Below are 22,882 nucleotides of genomic sequence, written 5' to 3'. Positions count from 1 at the left end.
TGTGGAAAAATCCTTGATCAGAGCACTTCCCTGTGAGGCGCCGTTGGGATCGGTCGGGGACACTCCGATGCCAAAGTCAGTAATATTTCTGAGAATAAACTGTAAGTACAAAAGTAGAGAATCAGTAAGTGTACCTTTGATCCTAGGAAGCTGAGGTATTTATATAGGTTTTTGTAACCTTCAGCATTAATGGGGAAGCAGGTGAAGAGTCATGTCATTACTCATCTTTAATTGCTATCAATTCTCCATTAATCCCAGCATTTATCCTTGAAACCCTCAGAGTTGGAGTATTCGAACAATCAAGTCTTTATTCCCCTTTAATGACTATTAATTGCCATTTAATTGTATTTATTCCCATTCATGGATGGTAATAAAGGCGCCTTTTGGTATTCTTAGATCTGTCAAGGCGTATGTACGCTTTCCTTGAGAACAATGGCGGGTCTCGTCATGGTCCACGTGGTGTGGCATAATGCTAAAGACTCCTTCCTTTTTTCATTATTTGCATATTCACCCCTGCATTAATTATTATTAATTCCACATTAATCATGCATAAATATCTCTTTTAGAAGGAATAATGGTTTGCCATTATTTCTATTAATTTTCCCTTATTCCTTATTCAAGAATAATTTGGGTTGTTATCAGACCCAATAAATTGTTGAAGCATATAAAATGGATAAAATTAAGGAACAAGTTTTATTGGGATTAAACCGTAAGAAATCCCACTTCGACCCAAGAATTAAAATTTCTTAGAATAATGTTTTACATTTTCTGAAATTTTTTGAGAATTTTCTGAGCACTTTTTTCTCGCCAGAAAACGCCCACCCGGATTCCGTTCACCGGAATTTTTTTTACTTGAACTTCAGGGATCTTAAAATGATCGTCTAATTTAGACGAGTCTAATAGTATAAAAAATTTTGAAAAACAAGGTTAGAAATGTCGGAAAAATGTATTTAAAAAAAAAGAAATAAAACAATTTTCTGTTGGAACAATATAAGTATTATATTGGAACAAATGGTACACTGATTTGGAACAATGTAAGTAGGACAAAAAATGTACCCAGAAAATTATTAAAAAATTCCAAAACATTTAAAACATCATTTTAAGAAACTTTAATTATTGGCTCAAAGCGAGATTCCTTACAGTTTTGACCCAATAAACTGTTGAAACATGTAAAATGGATAAAATTAAGGAAAACGTTTTATTGGGACTAAACCGTAAGAAATTCCGCTTCGACTCAAGAATTAAAGTTTCTTAGAATAATGTTTTACATTTTTTGAATTTTTTTGAGAATTTTCTGGGCATATTTTTTCTCGCCGGAAAACGTACACCCGGATTCCGTTCACCGGAATTTTTTTTACTTGAGCTTCAGGGATCTTAAAATGACCGTCTAATTTAGACGAGTCTAATAGTATAAAAATTTTCGAAAAACGATGTTAGAGATTTCGGGAAAATGTATTTTAAAGAAAAGAAATAAAACAATTTTTATCTATCATCTCTTTTATTTTATTTACAAATTTGTCATCTTGCCCTTTTTAATTATCATCAAAACTACGTAATTTTGTTATGTCACAGAATAAGCTCATTGTCACACCCTAACCCCTTGTCACACTGGATCTTACATCTATATATATATATATATAATGGTGATTATATTTTATCCTATAATATAAGCCATTAAATTAAAATCCAATGGTGTATATTTTATTTAAGTTATTTAATGTCAAGTTTGACTTTTATAAACTTTACCTTTAGTTAATCGTGTTTATCTTTCCAAGATATTTATTATGATTTCCCAACACTCCAATTTTCGATTTTGATTTTGGTAATGTAATCATTTTAATTGCATTTTTTTTTGTGAAGGACGATTGTATTTTTGTGAAGGAGGGTTGTATTTTTTTGGTAATCATATACTATATTTCTCAAAAAAAAAAAATACTATACTATGACATATAATTATAAGATATGGTAAAATTCATATTTAGGGATATAAAATTTTAATTGAGTCAAATTTTACATAAATTAGGGTTATAAATTTTTGATTAAGTCCAAATTTATTTATTTTAAAAATTGCAATTTTACTTTTTTTTAAACCAACAATTTTACTTAAATTATCTTTAAAAATACAAGATTTACGTGAAGTGTAAAGATTTACATAAAATTTGTTTTTTTGCAAACATAACGAACGCAATGCAATGTAACGTAACGTAACAAAATTTAATGTACATAACATAATGTAACGTATCTCAACATAACGTAATATAGTATAACTTAACCTAACTTAGCAACGTAACTTAACGTAACGTAACATAAAACGTAACTTAACGTAATATATCATAGCATAACATAATGTAACGTAACATAATGTAAGGTAAGTTAAGTTACGGTAACATAACTTAACCTATCCTACTCTGGGTTGGCCCGCAGGGCTTTAACATGGGTCTGACCCATATTCCTAATCACGTTATATTACATTACGTTACGTTAAGTTGCACTAAGCTATGTTACGTCACATCTGTAAAATCAAATTTTACGTAGAACCTTTGAACTTTACATAAATCTTATATTCTTAGACATACTTTAAGTAAAGTTGGAATTAATTTACATAAAATTTTATTTTTACAAAAAAAAAGACTTAAAATTTTATAACCTTAATTTATATAAAGTTGGACTTAATAAAAATTGTATAACCCTAAATATAAACTTTACCTAAAACCATTAGGTTTATGCATAATTTATATTCAACACTTGAAATCTAGTATTTATATTTTCCATATTTAATTTTTAGTTTTGTCAAGCACAACACCTTAATGTATCTTTCATACAATGTTTTATTTTATGTAGTGTTTATTAGGACTACAATCAATCCGAACTATGTCGAGCTTTGGCATGCTCATGCTCAGCTCGACAGAAAATGGACAAGCTCGAGTTTGAGCTTGGTTTGAGCTCAACATCCTATTCGAGCTTGGTCATTAAGAAAATCATTTGATCTTGAGCTTATCGCGTGCATCTTGTTTATTTATTCACAAGTTTTGCTCATAAGCACCTCGTTAATTATGTTCATATACTTTCCTCGTGAATAATTCATTAACTATGTTCACAAGCTACGTAGTTTTGAAACCTACAAAACAAAAGGTTCATACAAAACTATGTAGTTTTACATTTTTTCCTTTATAAAAATACTATTATTACAAAAAATAGTCAAACTAAGCTTGCTCACGATCTTGTTCATGAACATTATAATCGAGTTTGTTCATCAACTTGTGCACGAACCAAAAATTAAGAAAATTATTTGATCTTGAGCTGCTCGTGAGCACCTTGTTTATTTGTTCACGAGTTTTATTCACAAGCACCTTATTAATTATGTTCATAGACTTTGCTCGTGAATAATTCATTAACTATGTTCACAAGCTACGTAGTTTTGAAACCTACAAAATAAAAATTTGAGACAAAACTACGTAGTTTTATATTTTTCCCTTTATAAAAATAATATTATTAAAAAAATAGTCAAACTAAGCTTACTCACGAGTCTGTTCATAAACATTATAATTGAGTTTGTTCATCAGCTTGTTCACAAACTTATAACCGAACATGTTTGTGAGCTTTTGATTCGAGTTACACCATGTTCAAACTCGGTTCCTTTATGAATCGAGCCTTAAAATCATACTCAAGCTCGACTCATTTATAAATTGAGCCAAATACCACCGAGTTTTTATTGAATTGTTAAGTTTTATTGAATTATTATCTAAATGTTTAATTTGTTGCATTTTTATTATTTATATTTATAGTTTAATTTTAATTAATATTTTTAATATAAATATTATTAGTTAGACAAGCGGGTTGGGCTGGGCTAGGAAATAAGTTTTCTTACCTTGATTCACTCTGGTTCGAGCCTAATGTAAATATAATACAGTTGGGATGGGCTTGGATATGATAATTTAGTATAAAATTAGATTAGGCCTGATGTGGCTCAACCGATGAACATGTCTATTTATGAGTAACAGATTGCTAATATATGTATAAACGTAAGCCCGTGAAAGCTTTCTTGCCTTATCTACGATATTTCCTCTTTATTGGTGAAAATAATAGAAAAAAGTTAAAAAAATATATATATTATCTTTTATTTGTTGGACAAAAAAATAAAAAAACCAAATATTTCGTAAAATTTTAAAATATTTCGTATCCAAATCTATTCTAAAATTAGAAAAAATGCAGAATCTTTTTTTAGAACCACCTGTAATTAGTGCAGAACACATGAACATAATATTCATGTATTTTAATGATGTTTAAAATTGACTTAACTTGTTTATTTTAGGGATAAAATTAATTTTAACTGTCAACTTTATGATTATTATTATTACACAGTGTTATCAGGCTCGGACCGGACCGACCGGTCCAACCGGTTGAACCGAGAACCGGCGAGGAAGCCGGTCCGAGCCTGCCCGGTTATTTGAAAGGGAGTAAAACCGGAGAGACCCGGGATTGAACCGGGACCCGACAGTCCGGTCGGGAACCGGTGTGACCCCGGGTCTCTACCAATTGCTGGGAAAATTAGCGCGGGTTGGGAAAAAATGGCGGGCTGGGAGGCGGGCTTTGGGAAAAAATTGGAATGGTGGGCTGCTGGGCAAAAAAAAAGGAAGAAAATTAATACTAATCTAGATACAAAATTAGCAAAAGTAAGGGACCCTATTTCGGTGCGGCATTCGCGTCGCCCACGTCGTGCAGGTGCGCGCCTAACCCGACAGTTAATTGATTGCACCCCCTACGCGTGAGAGAGCCTTTTTCCTAGTAATTAGTTAAAGGCTTGTAAATATCATTTACTTATAAACTAGTTAAGTTTCTCCTTTCTTTCCTATGTGGGATGTGAATGCTTAATTTCCTTTTATCTTCTTCCAAACCATTTTAAGTTGTTCACTTTGAGCATCAACTTTTCATTCATTATTTGTCCGTTTTGAGTTAATAATATATTTTTAAAAAGATCTCATGACATAGAATAAGTTGATATATTTCAATTTATTCTGAACTTAATTTATTTGTCATATATTTAAGACTTAAATTAATAAAAAAATAACAAACCAAATGTTATTTATAATTTATTTTGGATATATATAATGTAAAAAATAATTTTAAATTAGTTATATCTATTTAATATATATAAATATTATTTATTTATTTATTACGTCATCTGGTTCGACCAATCCGAGCCATCCGGTCCAATCAAGTGATCTGTGACCCAGTTACCAATTTAGTTTGATATCCAGTCCGGTTTTGATAACATTGATATTACATCATTTCAAACATTAGGAATAAAGTTGCTATTGGTTGCTAATATTAAGTGGATTTTATTCCTTATCTATATATATAATTAAATAAATAAAATTTTAGATTTACCATTAAAAAAAAAAGAGAAATACAATAACTTAGTTTTGTTTGGTTTTCTTATATATATATATATATAAAGAAATTGCGTGTTATTTGGCTTAAAACAAATAAAGAAAAAAAATTATTAAAGAAAAAGAAAATAATGGTAATCAATGTTTGAAAGAGTAATTAATCTATACTATATATAATAGCGGAAGCAGAGAGAAATAAGGAGAAGTGTTTTAGAGACATTTTTGATGATTTGTCAACGTAGTAAAAAATCAAGATTAAAAAGATTTAATTAATAAAAAATAATAGATTTATATTTATAATAAACTAAACAATTATTAGCTCATTAATTAAAATAATAAAAGAAAGTAAAAGTTACGAGAAGATGAAAAAACACAAAGCAAAGGAAATCCAAAAGTCACAAATAAACTTCTATATAAAGCATGATAGATAGTATTCCGCTATTATATTCATTGGTCATGATAGATAGTATTATATTTCTGAAGGTAATTATTGATTTTTTTCATATGTTGTAGTTATTTTGTTCTCAATTGTGTTGTTGTTTTATTTTTATTAAACAATAATTGTTATAGTTTCATCTTTCAGATCTATTTCTGTCGTTATCCAGGTTCTATACCTCTCGCTACCTTATCCATGTTTTTCTTTTTTATTTGTCTTTTTTTTCAAACTGATATCTCCAATTGAAGAAATCCGATAGAAATAGAAGATGTATGAACAACCAAAATCGGGAAACACAAAAGTGTCAAAAATTACAAGAAATTCTTATGTTTCTCAATGTAATTATTTGATTTTTTTTCATATGTTGTAGTTATTTTTGTTCTCAATTGTGTTATTGTTTTATTTTTATTAAACAATAGTTGTTCTAGTTTCATCTTTCAGAGATGAAATTTCATTTCTGTCGTTAACCAGGTTCCATACCTTTTGCTACCTTATCCATATTTTCTTTTTTATTTGTCTTTTTTTTCAAAATGACTAAAATAAAGATTTTGTATATTTGCATTCTTTTTTAGTATATGTTGCTAGGTGTTATCATTTCGATTGTTAACTCTAACTAAATTTAGATTTTCAGCTTTACATGAACTCAATTTTTAGCTTTAATTGAAGTTAGATTAATTTTTCTAATTCGAAACATGTTATCTTACAAAGAAGTTTATTTCAATTATAAATTATGTTATATTATTATTATTATTATTATCAATAAGTTTTTTTTCAGTTCTTTAGATAAAGAGATTGTAAGCGTCTAATGTACTTGATAAGATGTTTATTCTTGAAGAATTTGGATTATGCTAGATACAAATTCAAAATTAAGGTAAATAAAAATAAATTTTGATGCTCAAAATCCTAAAAATGTACATTAATTATGGGATATTGAGATAATTGATTTTGCAACATTGGCTTATATAGTTTCTAACTATTATATTATGGTTTGTACAAAATTGTTAGTATTTCAAGAGTTTTTAACATATGAAAATGAAACATGGTCATAGGACAAGCTCTTGGAAAATATTAATTAAAAAAATATTATTATTTAAATCTCTTCAAATTCTCAAATATTGAGCATAATGATTTTAATTAATAGAATTAATTTCACATATTAATTATAAAACGTTTTTTTTTTGTACTGAGTAGACCTAATACTTCATTAAGAAAAAATAAAAATTTTAATTAATGGGCAAAAAATATTTCCACTCTCCTCTTTATATGCTTATATCTTGACATTCTCTCTTATTTTCGAAAAAAAAATGAGAGGAAGATAGTTCTCTCCTAATTATCTTTTTTGTCCATTCATTTTTGTTTTCTATTCTTTTATTTGTTTTTCTTACTTACAAAATTCAAGAATATATAATTATTAGAAAATATTAATGAAATCAAATAAGTGATATCTGTGAGCGTGACTGATATTCTATATAGTGAAAGAATAAAGAACAAATTGATTGAATGTCTTAATGATATATTACGAGATGAAAATATGAGAAATCATCAGCTTAAGCTGATTCAATTGGATATATTGGGTTATTATAGCAGAATGAATAATTGAATACGAATACTTGGTGATCATGAAATTCCATCAAGCAAAATTTTATCATCAATATGAATTTGTGACTAATTCTTATGAATTTTATTTTTTTTATATGTAACATATTGAATTGATAAAGTTTCTTCATGTGCAACATTAGAAAAATATTGATTGTACAGTAAAACCTCTATATAGGAATACTCTATATAGGAATAACCTCTATTTTGTTATAAAAAAACTTGGTCCCAACTTGGGCCAGTTATAAATAGGAATAACCTCTCAAACGTTATTTGTTATACACTTTTCAAGTCCCACCTTTAGAAACTATGCCTCTGTATAGTAATAATTATATATATATATATATATATTAAGAATTCAAACAAAATTATAAAATATATAAAAAAAACTATTGAAATTATCTATGAGTTGGAAACACAAACTACAACTTGAAATTATAAATATTTAGCATTCTTATTTATGTTTACATTTTTCCCATAAAACTCTTCCAACTATCTATATATTGAAAACCTAAACTCTAAATTGAAATTCTAAATATTTAATTTGTTCCATTAATGTCTATTGTTATACATTATATATAAACTATGTATGCCTATGATAATCTTAACCAATTTCAAGTGGTATTGTGTATTAAGAAATTTTATTATACCAAACTCTATTTAGTAATAACCTCCCAATTGTTATACAAATAGTTTGGTCCCAAGTGTATTCCTATATAGAGGTTTTACTGTAATAGTTTATAGCATAATATATTGATGTTGCTTCCACTTTAACATAGATTGTAATTCTTTTGTATCGTAGATATAATATTTAATTTTAATTGTAGTTTAATTCAGTTTTTGGTTTTTCATTATATTCTAATATATTTCTTAATTAATCTCCTATTTTATTATTATCGTTTCATAAAATTCCAAAATATGAAAATGTATTAAAATTACTAAAAAGTACAAATCATTGAATTTTGTAAAAATAAATAAATCATTCGCCTTTAACTAAAATTCTAAAAAAAATTAATCAATTGTTTTCAAAATTAATTTAATTTGAATTATCACATATTAATTTCAAATATACATAATAAAAAAAATTCATAACATGATATAAAATTACTTAAAAGTAAATATGTCAATTTATTTATTTATCTAAATTATATAAAAGTTTTGTATCTCGTGCATCACACGGGTTTTCGACTAGTTGTAGTGAAAAATGAAAACAACATATATATTTCGAATAAATAAAAGGATAAGGGTGTTATAGTCACAATAAAAAAAATTAATTTCTATCTCCACTTATCTTTATTGTTAATTTTTAAAGTGTAATTAGTTTTTTTTATGTTGGAATAATATATAATACACATATTCCCATATTGTATTTATATAGCATTCTGTTTTGTAATTTGATATCATAAGTCAACCTAATAAATTTATACATTTTTCAAAAGTATCCATAGATGGGTAATACCCATTGAGAAATAATATATATATATATATATACACACATAAAACTATTTTTAAAATTTTATTTTAAAACTCTTTTCAAAATAAACAAAATTAAAAGGAATTAAAACCATGTCGGGCCGAGCCGTTTTCGGCCCGGCCCAAGTGCTACTGCCGCAAGGCAGCAACAGCTCTTCATTGGTTGCTGCCACAAGGCAGCAACCAAGTAGACATGTCCATGGGCTTGGCCGGGTCGGGTTCGAACCGGATCTAATCGGGTTTGCCATATATTTAGATTGTCCAAGCCTAGCCTAGCCCAGCTCGCATTATATTCACATCGGCTCGAACCGGGCTGGGTTGGATTAAAAAAATAAATTCCCAAGCCAAGCCCAGCCCGTCCAACTAATATATATATTAAAAAAATTAAAAATAAAAATTAATTATAATTCCAACAAATAAAATTGCAAGTAAAATTTAATTGAATAATTTGTGGTCTAATATGAAGTTATATTTGTAATTCTGTTAATTTTAATAAAAAGTTAACAAACAGTTACTTTAAAAAAAATAAAAAGCAGTTATAATATATATTCTGTAATGATAATATAAATTTTTTTTTGTAAACCATTATACATGTATAATGTATATGTATAGTATTAAATTTCAATTGATAAAAAACTCATCGACACAGACATTGTTATCCTAAAATAAAAAAAACTCAAATATAAATATATATAAATGTATAAAGGTGGAGTGGGCCAGGTCGGACCAACTTGGGTTTTCAAAATAAATCCCAAGCCCAAACCATTTTATATGCGGGCTTGTACGGGTTCGGACCGGACTGAGTCAGATGATGAATATACATGGATTGGATTAAAAAAATAAATTCCCAAGCCAGGCCCAGCCCGTCCAACTAATATATATATTAAAAAAATTAAAACTAAAAATTAATTATAATTCCAACAAATAAAATTGCAAGTAAAATTTAATTGAATAATCTGTGGTCTAATATGAAGTTATATTTGTAATTCTTTTAATTTTAATAAAAAGTTAATAAACTGTTACTTTAAAAAAAATAAAAAACAGTTATAATATATATTCTGTAACGATAATATAATTTTTGTTTGTAAATCATTATACATGTATAATGTATATGTATAGTATTAAATTTCAATTGATAAAAAACCCATCAACACAGATATTGTTATTCTAAAATAAAAAAAAACTCAAATATAAATATATATAAATGTATAAAGGTGGAGTGGGCCGGGTCGGACCAACTTGAGTTTTCAAAATAAATCCCAAGCCCAACCCATTTTATATGCGGGCTTGTACGGGTTCGGACCGGGCTGAGTCAAATGATGAATATACATCAACACAGACATTGTTATTCTAAAATAAAAAAAAAACTCAAATATAAATATATATAAATGTATAAAGGTGGAGTGGGCCGGGTCGGACCAACTTGGGTTTTCAAAATAAATCCCAAGCCCAACCCATTTTATATGTGGGCTTGTACGGGTTCGGACCGGGCTGAGTCAAATGATGAATATACATGGGTTGGACTAAAAAAATAAATTCCCAAGCCAAGCCCAACCCGTCCAACTAATATATATATTAAAAAAATTAAAAATAAAAATTAATTATAATTCCAACAAATAAAATTGCAAGTAAAATTTAATTGAATAATCTGTGGTCTAATATGAAGTTATATTTGTAATTCTTTTAATTTTAATAAAAAGTTAACAAACAGTTACTTTCGAAAAAATAAAAAACAGTTATAATATATATTCTGTAACGATAATATAATTTTTTCCTAAACCATTATACATGTATAATGTATATGTATAGTATTAAATTTCAATTGATAAAAAACCCATCAACACAGACATTGTTATTCTAAAATAAAAAAACTCAAATATAAATATAAATATATATAAATGTATAAAGGTGGAGTGGGCTGGGTCGGACCAACTTGGGTTTTCAAAATAAATCTCAAGCCCAGCCCATTTTATACGCGGGCTTGTACGGGTTCGGACCGGGCTGGGTCAAATGATGAATATACATGTCCAAGCCCAACCCATGATGGACGGACTGGACGGGTCAGCAGGTCTATGAACAGGTCTACAACCAATTAAAACGTATGGGACTACTGTCTTGCTGCAGCAGCCCCATATATATATATATATATATATATAACATTTTGATTAAAACAATTTTAATTAAAACAATTTCAGAAGTACAGTTTTAATTATCAAAATTAAAATATCAATTTGTTTTATATTAATTTAGACAAATCAACCATTTGTTTGAATAACCTAACAAAATCTTGTTTCATTAATTAAACTGGATTTATGCATAACCATATTTAATTATCAAATAATTAAAATTACTTTTATCTTTAGATTAATTAACAGATTAATTAACCCAACAATAAATCTATTCAATCTGATTGAAAAACTTTATATTATTCATATATGAAATGATGGATTTAACGCAGTCTCTGATACCACTGAAGGAAAATAGGCAAACACAGGGCAGCGGAAATATAATTTTTTTTTACCTTACTTCCTTTAACCAAGATCCATTAATCGTTATTTCATACAAAGAGAGGTAGAATAAAATACCTTAAATGTCGTTCTATCTACAGTTGCAAATAAAGTGCCCACAACTCGTACTCCGAGTTTCACGAGCACAAACAAAACAGACAGTAAAACCGATTAGAATCTCAACCAAAGAATAACAATCAATAAAGATTGTCTCTAATAAATCAACACAAGATCAAAGAGAAGAGAACATAGATAGAAATTAATCAAATGGAGACGGGCGGAATCAATTCCTTCCTCTAACTGTGTTAGCCGAAATTCAACCCTAGGTGCTGAATATGTCATGGCCGAAATTCTACATATAGAGGGTTATTTATAGCCTCTTGTATCTAAACCCTAGTTAGATAGAATTAGGTTACTTAAGTAGAGTTTTATTCTAAATAATACTCTATTAATATTATCTACAACTATATCTAAATATAATAGATAATATTTATTTATTCGATAGGATAATTAATTAGAGATATATAATCACATTAAATCTCCTAACTTATTTATCCTATAATTAATTCAACCACAATTATAATCCAATTATAACTGTCTCAATAAATTAATATATATGTACATAAATACATATAAATTTCGGCTCCCCATATTAGTGTGATTAAAACAATTTTAATTTTCCATTCATTAATTACTATTATGTCCTTTTTTGGTTCCAAGTCTTATGTGTGACCCATTAGGTTCTTATTGCTACTAGCCGTATACAACCATTGAATTAATTTCCCAAAATTATATTCAATCTTTGTATATCGGAATGAGTGTGCGGACTGTGAATAGCAAAACCGTAAACATTCCCCTATAGCTATAAGAAGATAGGTTGATTCTGTCGTTGACCTTTCCGTATTAGGTCTAGTATAATTCTATCCTTCATTAACTACATCCTCGAACGAATCTTATGACTATGGATAATGTCAAGTCACATATGGCGAGACGTTCATTTACTTGTACATGTAGAGTTAACTCTGAATAGATAGATTAAGTGAAATCTCCATTTCAACTCTTAATCCATCACCTTGCAAGGATTTAGAGTCAAGTCTTCCACAAGCGATCCTTGGACATATCTCCCATTTATCAGGAGTGACGAATGCTCAATCCAACATTAACTATTCTGCAATTACTTCGTGTGATACTCAATGCCTGCCCGCACACACCCCAGGGTCCTCCCTGTTATGGATCGTGTTTGAACAGAGTCAAAGTATCACATTCCACAATCCAGAATCACTAATTAATATTCCTTTGAGTCCGATGATTACTTATACCTACTAATACCAATGTGATGAACATGTGACATAGGATAAATCCATCCATCCTGTTATCTCAAGTCGGGTCCCCAATCCTAATGAACTCCTTCACCAGATCCATGTAACTGTCCAGATATCTTCATATCTGAAGCTTGTGAGATCAGCTCTCTGTTCACAATAGAAGACATTATGACATGCAAGTCTCAACAGTATTATGTCAATCCCTATTCAAACATATTACTTAACTTGGGGTGGTTTTAAGTTTATTAGTTTATTATAAGGTTTTGTCTCACTTCATGCTTGTATGAACACTTTATAATCACTTTAAATAAACTTAAGGATTTTCTTTTATTTGACTTATTTAGTTCTTAAAAGTAATTGCCTTTATATAGTTGAAAAACTATATCTTATTAAAAAAAATGATATAAAAAACTATTCATTTACAGCTGGTTTATATCCTACAACAATTGACTATAAGACACTAAACCCCCAACAAACACAAGTTTGTAGTAGCAGCCGTGAACCACTTCACAAAATGGGTAGAAGCAGATGTAGTGTCCGCCATCATCGCAAATTGGATCATCGATTTTGTGATGGCGAGTATCATAGCCAAATTTGGAGTCCCCCATACGATCATCACTAACAATGGTACCCAATTCAACTACACAGAGTACAAGGGCTTCTGTAAAGAGTGGGGAATAAAAAATAGGTTCTCATTCGTTTATTACCCTCAATCCAACAGAATGACGGATGTCACCAACCGAACCATTGTCAAGGAAATAAAGAAAAGTTTGGGCAAACTCAATAAAGGATGGACGGATGAACTGATGGGTGTGTTGTGGGTGTATCGAACCTTTACTCGAATAGCCACCGGAGAAACTGCCTTTGCCCTCACTTATGAGACAGAAGTTGTTATCCCTTTGGAGATAAGATCACCCAGTGATCGCGTCTCATACTATTGTGAGGAGCTCAATAAGGTGAATCTCAGAAGGGGACTTGACAGTCTAGAAGAAATAAGGGATAAAGCCTACTGTTGAGCGATTTCCGCAAGTGCACGGTTTCGCTTGTACTAATAAAAATATATCGATCCCACAGGGAACGTTTTTTCACAAAAACTTATTTTGATACAGTTTAAATACGTTTTTTTGTTTATTTAATAGATAATCATTAATTGAATTGGATTGAGATTGAATTAAGTTAATAAGAATCAGAATAAGATTATATGTCAGAAATTTAGAAATCAATTCTGTCTTGAGATTAAATTACAAGATAGAAACATTTAGCGTTTAAAATAAGAGAAGTGTTGAACTCGTTTGCATTAAGCAAGGATATCAACTTTAAACTTTGTAAAAATTATAAGTGTGTAATAAAATGTAAATTCTTTCAATTAAAAGGCTTTGAACCGTAGAAATCCCCCTGATGTTGAGTAGATTTCTACCTTAACCAAATTTATACTTATTTCTGATAAGCCGACCCAACGATCATATCATCCATAAATAAGAACTTGCTCAAGTGTTCAACGAAGTTTCCTTGTAAAGATGTGAATTATATTCGTTTTAATGAAAACACTAGAATCTTACTTCGGATTAATTGCCAAAGTAACTACATAAAAATATATTAAAATGTATGAACTTTTATTAAATGATTTGTGAATTGATACAAGTTTACAGAGAACATGAAACATGAAAGCATTCGAAATGACATTCGAGTTCCGGTTCGTCAATCCTTTCCTCAAACCTCGTTAGAGTTTGTCAGGCTCCGGGGTCGCATCTGCTGCTTGATCTTCTCGCTGAATCTTCGAAATAGAGATGATGTGTCTTCTACCAAAATGTAAACTCGTCTTCGAACAGATCTTAATCTAAACTTAATTGCTACTGTGTTTGTAAGTAATCTAAGAACAATTTGTGTACATCAGATTGCTTTTTACAGGAATGAAATCTAACTCTGAATCGTTTCTGATTCAGAACTTCTGCATAAATTCTGCACTTTAATCTTAATAATCTAACTCAATTTTTTCTAACTTTGAACTCTGAAATCAACTCTCTATTTATAGATGTTGAAGAGTCATGTTTAAGGGTCGTGTCCGTTGTGAAGAGACGTTTCTATCCACCCGAACAGACGTGTTTCTTTGAATTAAAACATGTGAAATTGATGCTGGAAGAATCTTTGATCCTACCGAGATCATAGAATCCCTGCCGAGATGAGGGGGGCAATTTTTAGTCTTCGAAACGCAAGGGAAAGGTGCCGGATTTTAGCATGTAGCGACCGAGATTAGGGAATCTCGGTCGCGACACGGGATCTTCTTCCCGAGTCCGCCGCTTCCCATCTTCCTTGCATCGGTGCGCTGAATTTCCTCTTCTTTTAGCTTGTAACTTGGAGTTTTTCCTTCGTTTTTTGTCTGTTTTCGTTCCTATTTGGATTTTACCAAATATTTAGGTACCTTGCATGAAAGAAACATATTCGGACGTAAAAGTACTCTAAATAGATATAAATAGCAAGATTTCATAGCAAAACTGATGTAAATATTAATGATAATTTAGGTATATTTTGGGTTTAACAAATCTCCACACTTAATCTTTTGATAGTCCCGAGCAAAATTTCACTGAATTTATCCTTTAACTAATCTCTTTATAAAAATAAAACATATATCTTTGTATTTATTTTTAAATTAGTTAAGCCTAAAAGATTAACTTTGCATGGCAAATTTATACGCAAAATATCAAACTAACTAGTATAAAGGCGATATATCATTCGTCTTGTATTTTTTATTTTTAAATTGAAGTATTCGGGACGATATAAGCACACATGTTATTGAGTCTTTCGTCTCAAGGCATTTCAAAGCACAAAATTTCCTTTCCCAAACCTAAACTATTATATGAAATATATATATATATATATATATATATTTATAATGAATAAGTACTTAGGATAATTTATTTGCTTAGTTATGCCCGTGATAAGAGTGGTCTCGATCGTAACTTTATTTTAATTGCATTGTGTTCGCTTAAGAGGTACCGACCATGCCATGGGTGGATGCAATCGTTACTTTAAACTTTAAACACGCTTAATTTTTGCTTTAATTTTAACGTTCCTTCCATACCTCGATTGTGATAAGGGTGGTCGCAATCGTGGCCAAAAGTATTGTTTACTTAATTTTTTCTTCCCTTTCATACCTCGATTGTGATAAGGTTGGTCTCAATCGTGGCCAAAAGTTAAGAATACGACTACTGGATTTAATTAACATGATTTATAAAATTAAAATGTAAATTGGGAAAAAGAAAAATAGCACATTCATCCTATATTGACTTAAAATTCAACATGTATTATGGCTAAAGTTTCCTTAAAAAATTCAATTGGTGTTAATGTAAGATGAAAATCAAACCGAGCTAAAAATTGTTAGTTCAATTTTTTTTTTTTTTTGAAGAGAATTGTTAGTTCAATTTAATGCATATAAACTTAATTGAAAATTTAAAATAAGATTTATTGTATCATGAATTTTGCATGATATAAAATAAAGATTAAAGTAAAGAATTTTTACTTAAATACATTCACTCGAGACGTTTTTACTTAAAATCGTATTGGAGATTTGTGAAAAATTTGAAAAATATTGCCCGTATAGAAATTTTATTTCTAACGATAATGATAACCTAAAAATAATCATAAGTTATATATTTTTAAACATATGAAAATGGAAAGTTAATAAAAATAATGTTTATAAAATAATATGTCATTTTTTAAAAAAAAAATGTTGCAATATGTGTTGCATTTGCATAAAACAATTGTTGCATTATGAAAATGTTGCTTAAAAATTTATTAACATGTATTTATGTTAATATGGATGTCATTTATTCTTATTCGTTGCATTCATTCGTACTAACTCTAAAACGATATATGTAATATCTCCTCCCACACTTAATTTGGACCATGTCCTCATTGGTTCAAAAATTGATAAAACACGAAAAATGGTATGAAAATAAATCATACGAATTAAGAAAGAAAAATTATGAAATTAAAGCATCCATCATAAGATAATAAAATTGTACCAAACATAATAGAAAATAGAAATATTATACCAAACTTAAATTAAAAACAACAAAACAAGATAAATGAGGTAGAAAAAAAGTAGATAAATCCTAGTCACGGGTTGGTGAATCCGGTGGAGACGGTGTGGTCACAACATTTTGACGACGGAAAAATGATAACATCCGACGTCGTGTGGACTTGTGCTCTCTCCTCAATGTGTTGATATTAGTATCCACCTCGGTAATTCTAGAACTCATTGCTTGGTTGCTTTCAACAATATCATCTAACCGCAAATTCATTTGACGGTTGTGTGCATTCATTTGGTTCCAAATTTGTTGCAAAGAAACTTGATCATCAACATTATGCTCCTTACCTACATGCCCTTGTGCTTGGGTTTGTGGCTCAACATGCTCCTCCTCCCCACCTTCTTCTTCATCTTCACCACCCTCTTCGGTACCTAATCCATGAGAACTAGAAGCTCCTCCACCCGTACGAACACAAATGTGTTGAATACGTGTCTCATAAGAGACAAATACGGGGGGACCTTCCTTAAGTAATAAATTGGCTCGAAGAAGAGCCGGAATATCCAAAAGAGGTAAATTGCCATGGTAAGAGAGGCTTTGAAAATCCGTCAATTCACCGCGTGCTCCTGTAACAATCCCGATAATAAAATTACCCAAAGGTACTTGCTTAGTGTGGGATGCGGAGGCACGGTGTAAATTATCGAATAGCATGCCAATTCTATCAACTTGAAGACCTTTAAATAGACAATCAAGCACAAACAAATCCCTAACTTGAACTTTAGAACTCTCAACCCTTCTAATCAAGGAGAAAGATAAAAACTTGTGAAAATAAAATACACAATTATCCCGAATCAACTTGCTAGAGGTGTTCTTAGGGTAAAAAGTGTCTTGGCCGGATAAAGCATGCCAAATTGTGTGGGTATCAATTTCTTTAGGCTTTTCAACAAAACCAATATTTGGAAAACCAAACATCATTCCCATAGCCTCATAATCAATTTTATAGGTAATACCATTATTTCTAAAAGTGTAAATCTATTCCTCTTCTCATATTTCAAAGTAACCAAAAACTCAAGAATGAACTCATCATTATGCGGAAACCGCATGCTTGCAAAAGTATTCCAACCAAGTATATGAAGAAATTCATTAATCCGTTCAGAGAAGGATAGCTCATTTACCGTATCAAAGTGGATAAATGGCATGTCAACAAACTCCATCTTGCTTCCGGAGAAGTGAAGGTAGCGTTTTCCTTCCGCTTCGGACTCGATGTTAAAAACAGTGCCATATTGCACTCGAAGACGGTTTGCTTCGGTGGCTTTGGTTTTGTTTGCGGATACCTTTGTTCTAGGCATGGTGTTTGAAATGGAAAATATGTATGAAAGTAGAGAGAAAATCAAAAGATGAAATGTTTGGTGAATGAGAGTAATGGTTTGAATGAGGGGGGAAGATGATGAATAGGGGTGAATAAATTGGGAAGAACAAAAGTTATTGTATTGGGAAGAGTTTAGAGTGTATAATTGGGTAAAATTAGAGGTGATGTGATGTTTGTGTAAGTGATAGGTTTATATATGGGTGAATATAGGTGTTAACTATATTAAAAAAAATTCTCTGTTTTCGCTGCTCGCGTAGAGATTTTGCAATCTCTACCGAGATTCGTGACCTGGTGGCTGATATACGCGTATATTAACTCTGTATTAACTCAATTTCCTTGCAAATATGTCCTATGAATGAATATATTAATAACTGAAACTTAAAAACACAAAATAAAACATTAAATGAAGGGAAAACCAAAGGTTTAACCTTATTAAATTCTGATTAATGAACCATTAAATGACTTAATAAGAATTGAATGTATCATAAATATCATTAACTCTTTAAGTGAATTGAATGTAAATAATGAATGTACATTAATCTTTAAATGTTTAATCATTATTATTTCTTATTAGCATTTATTATTCAGACATACATATACATTTTCTGAACTTATAAATTCAAACATACATATAATATGATATTAATATCTCAAATATACAGATTAATTCATGAAATGATATTGAAGTTTTATTGAATTGAAAATCACACATATGCACAGAATAAAAAGAAAGAACATATATACAAATGAAATTGAAAACAAACCTATTTACAGAAATATATACAAACTAAATCAGACAAAACAAAACAAATTATATTAAATGTTCATCTCGTTGAATTGGGATTCGCATGGCCCTGTATCGATCAATCTTTGCTTGCACGAAGATCTGTCTTTCTTCTGGAGAAAGAAATCTTGGACCGACTCTAAATATACGCTTGACAAGTCCCTCATTCTCCAGGAACTCATAGTCAAGAATAGGAAATGGTTCTGCATCAGTCCAAGGAACCGAAATTGATCCTTTTGTTCCGAGGATGATGCCACAAATAATGTTCCCGAACCCAATTTTCTTGTCCTTGGAACGTGATGCGGCAACTAACCCTTCCATCAATATCTTCGAGGAATTGACGATGTTGCCTTGGAAAATATCTCCCAACACACACAAGTCCGTGTCTTGGACAACACTGCTACCAGTACGTCCAAATAAACTATGGCACAAGAACTTGTATAAGTATAGCATGGAATTGGAGTTGATGGACTTGTTGTAGGCGAGTTTCGGATTGAATTGCCAAAAGCCAGTTAACATTCTCTAAATATCCCGAGATGTCATGTCTCTGCTAGGATGGTGTTGTGAAGTATCCCTGGGTGGGAAACCAAACCAGGCATGTAATTCTGGGTATCCAAAAGTGTATGTTTCGCCATCTATACGAAAACTAAGATGAACACGTCGCTTATTCACGAAACGAACTGTATAGAAGAACTCTAAAACCCAGTCTCCAATGATTGGAAACCTCATGAAGGTGAACTTAGACCATCCTAAATTCTGTAAGTAGCGATCCATGTCTTCGCTTATTCCGAGTTCATCATTTAAGAACTCGTCCATATACATCATTCAGACAAATATTGCATATCGGAATCAATAGTATCATCTTCCTTCATCATGGTTATAAATAGGGAATGGTGCACCATAGCGTTCTGACATATCAGTACGCTTGTTGCATGCATGCATCATTTTTCTTGGAAGATTTAAGAGTGGTAGTCATGTTTGGTAAGAAAGGTTCTGTAACTTTTTTGTAAAGGTTGGAGAAGAAATTAGAATTCTGATAGAGATGAAACATGGGAAGTAAAATGATTCTGATCTTCGCTAAAATATTTATAATGGAACAGAATGAATTAATGTGTCTGTTAGGAATGAAAAGGTGTAAATTCATACCTTTTGGGTGATAAAGTGACAATATTTTCGGAATTAACAGTAAGGATTCAAGAATAAGAGAAACAAAAGGTGACAAGTCTGTTAAAAGACCGTATCGCGACCGAGATTGTAGAATCTCGATCGCGACACGCGATTTCCCTCCTGGGAAATGCTTGTCGAAACCTCCTTCGCTTATCTCGGTAGAGATTTTGATATCTCGGTGATAGGGGCATTTTGTCCCTATCTTTTAGCGTAAATTATGGTTTAATTGTGGACTAAATAAGTGAGTTTAATTACAAAAATAATGTGTTTTTAATAAAATAACAAAATAAAAATAAATTTTATGCTCTTGGTTAATTTCCTTTGTTTTCAGTTAATTTCAGAAAAATAAACGTCAAGCTAACTCGGCTCTCGAGAATTGTACTTCGCATGTACGAGCAAAGGAGTAAAATTCACCGACACACGCGGGGCGCAGAAGCAACCACGCGGGGCGTCTCCACTTATACGCATGGCGTACATGAGCAATTCTTCAATCTAAAGTTTCAAGAGCTCAGGTACGCGGGGCGTTTTCCAAGCCACGCGGGGCGTCAAAGGCATGATTCAAGCTATTGAACTCTAGAGGCTCAACCACGCGGGGCGTACTCCAACCTACGTGGGGCATGGGTGAGACAACAAGTCTGAATCTGACCCACACGCAGGCAATTATCAACGGAATGGGAAAACACGCGGGGCGTCTGCCTGTCCACGCGGGGCGTGGTTATGACAACAGGTCTGAATCTGATCCTCATACAGGAAATTATCAACGGAATGGGCAAACACATGGGGCGTCTTCCTGTCCACGCGGTGCGTGTCATGGGGAAACTGCAGAAATAATGTAACTTGTGTATTTACGATTCTACTCCCGAGCTTGATGTATAAATAAGAGTGATTAGCACTCATTTCCTCATTCAATTTTCTATGCATTAGAGCTCCTCACACCTTGAGAGCTTGTATAATCCTCCCATTACTCCGTCGAAGTTCTGCTCCATCCGCATTCACCAGGCTCGAGAGTTCCACCTCCAAGTCCTAAAAGACGACTTTGAGTCCAGTTAGCTAGTCCTAAGGGCCGATTCTTCTTCCCTTTTCTACTCGTTAATTAGCTTGTACTCTTTCTATGTACTAGGTTTGGTTGTATTCCGTATTTTATGTGAGGTTTCATATATAGATGTGGTATGTTGATTTTGGATTGACCAGTCATAATTACTGGTTGTACACTTTAGTAAAAGATTGTTAAAAGATTGTACACCAAAATATGAAATATGTGAAATGTTATGAATCACATGTATAATTTACCCATGTTCTCAAAAGATTTCCTCACATCCTTGTTGAAACACCTTTCCACAGGATTTTGATTTGACAAAATTAATTAAGTGAAATTAAATATTCTATAACACATTAAGTTTAAATGCTTTGATTTATTGTTACTAATGTGTTTGTTCAATGTTGAGTTTATAATTGTTATAAGACATAAAGATCATAAGGCTCAAGCCCTATAAGGAAGTCAATACCCAAGTCAAACAAGCCCAATATTGCTCAGCCCGCGTATCTCCAAAACGCTGCCGTTGAAGTAATGAAACGCATGCTGAGCAAATAAGGATCGAGAAGATCCACGTAGACAACTTCGGTATGAAGCTGCTGAGCTGTCTCGACAAAACGTACAAGACAGCCGCTGACCACAAGACAGCTTCCAGACAAAGTATTTCCTCTTTGAGTAAAGATCAGAAGACACAGCAAGCTGTCTGGTTGACGTTACCCAAAATGGAGGAACATACTGTCACACTGACCGAAGAACAGAAGATGCTGGAATCTGATTGGCTAAGAGAACTGCTGACAGACTGAGTGAAAACGACCTGTAGCCGTTTCCCTCCAACGGTTATTTCGAAATTCGAAATAACCAGAAGCTCTCACAGCTCTCTATAAATAGAGCATTCAGAATCCACATTCCACAGAGAACTTTGAGCAAAAGCCGTTACGCTGATCAAACGTGTACAAAAGTTCTCCATCAAAAGCAAAGCAAATTCTTACACTACAAGCTTATTCATTTGTGTAAAAGTCTAGAGTGATTGATTCTCAATCATCTAAGGTGTTCTAGCAATTGTTGTTTAGGAAAAATCTTAATCATTTCTAGGAATAGAAAGGAGAGGCTGAGTACTCGGTTTTAAGTACTCAGCGGAGAGATTAGGATTGAGTAGAAGTATAGAGGAAGGTACTCTTGTCATACTCAATTGCTGATATTGTAAAAGGTTTGAGGCTCTACTTTTAAAGAGCTCAGTAGAGGATTTGAAATCTCGGAATTGTTCCGGGGACAGGACGTAGGCTTAGAAGAAGCCGAACCTGGATAAATCTGCTGAGTGAAGTATTTCTAAACCTTAACTCCTTATTTATATTGCTTGCTTAAAACAAACTAAAACTGACCAAGTAAAAGAGGTCAAGCTGAGTTGTGCGCTGCCAACGAATTAAGTCAGGAATAGACTCTAAGTGCTATTTCCTGATCTAAGCAACGAAACTGACCTAGTCACTAGTTGACTAAGCCAGTGTCTTGTCGATTGATCAGCGCCGCTGTCATATAATCTTTTCTAAAAGAAAAGAAATCTGCCCTAATCGTATTAAAAGGTAAAATAGTTCCTAACCCCCCCCCCCCCTTGGAACTATACTTGCAACCTTACAAGGGACCAACAAGTGGTATCAGAGCTTAAAAGCTCATTACTAAAGGTCTAACAACCTTGAGTTGATCCATACCATGGGCGAAAACAGCACTCGGTTTCTCCTTGGAAACCAGACAACTCAGATATTACCTGAGGGGCTGTCCATTACCA

The sequence above is a fragment of the Euphorbia lathyris genome, chromosome 4, assembly GCF_963576675.1.
Source record: "Euphorbia lathyris chromosome 4, ddEupLath1.1, whole genome shotgun sequence".
Taxonomy (NCBI): Eukaryota; Viridiplantae; Streptophyta; class Magnoliopsida; order Malpighiales; family Euphorbiaceae; genus Euphorbia; species Euphorbia lathyris.
Note: the sequence above shows the minus strand (reverse complement) of the source record.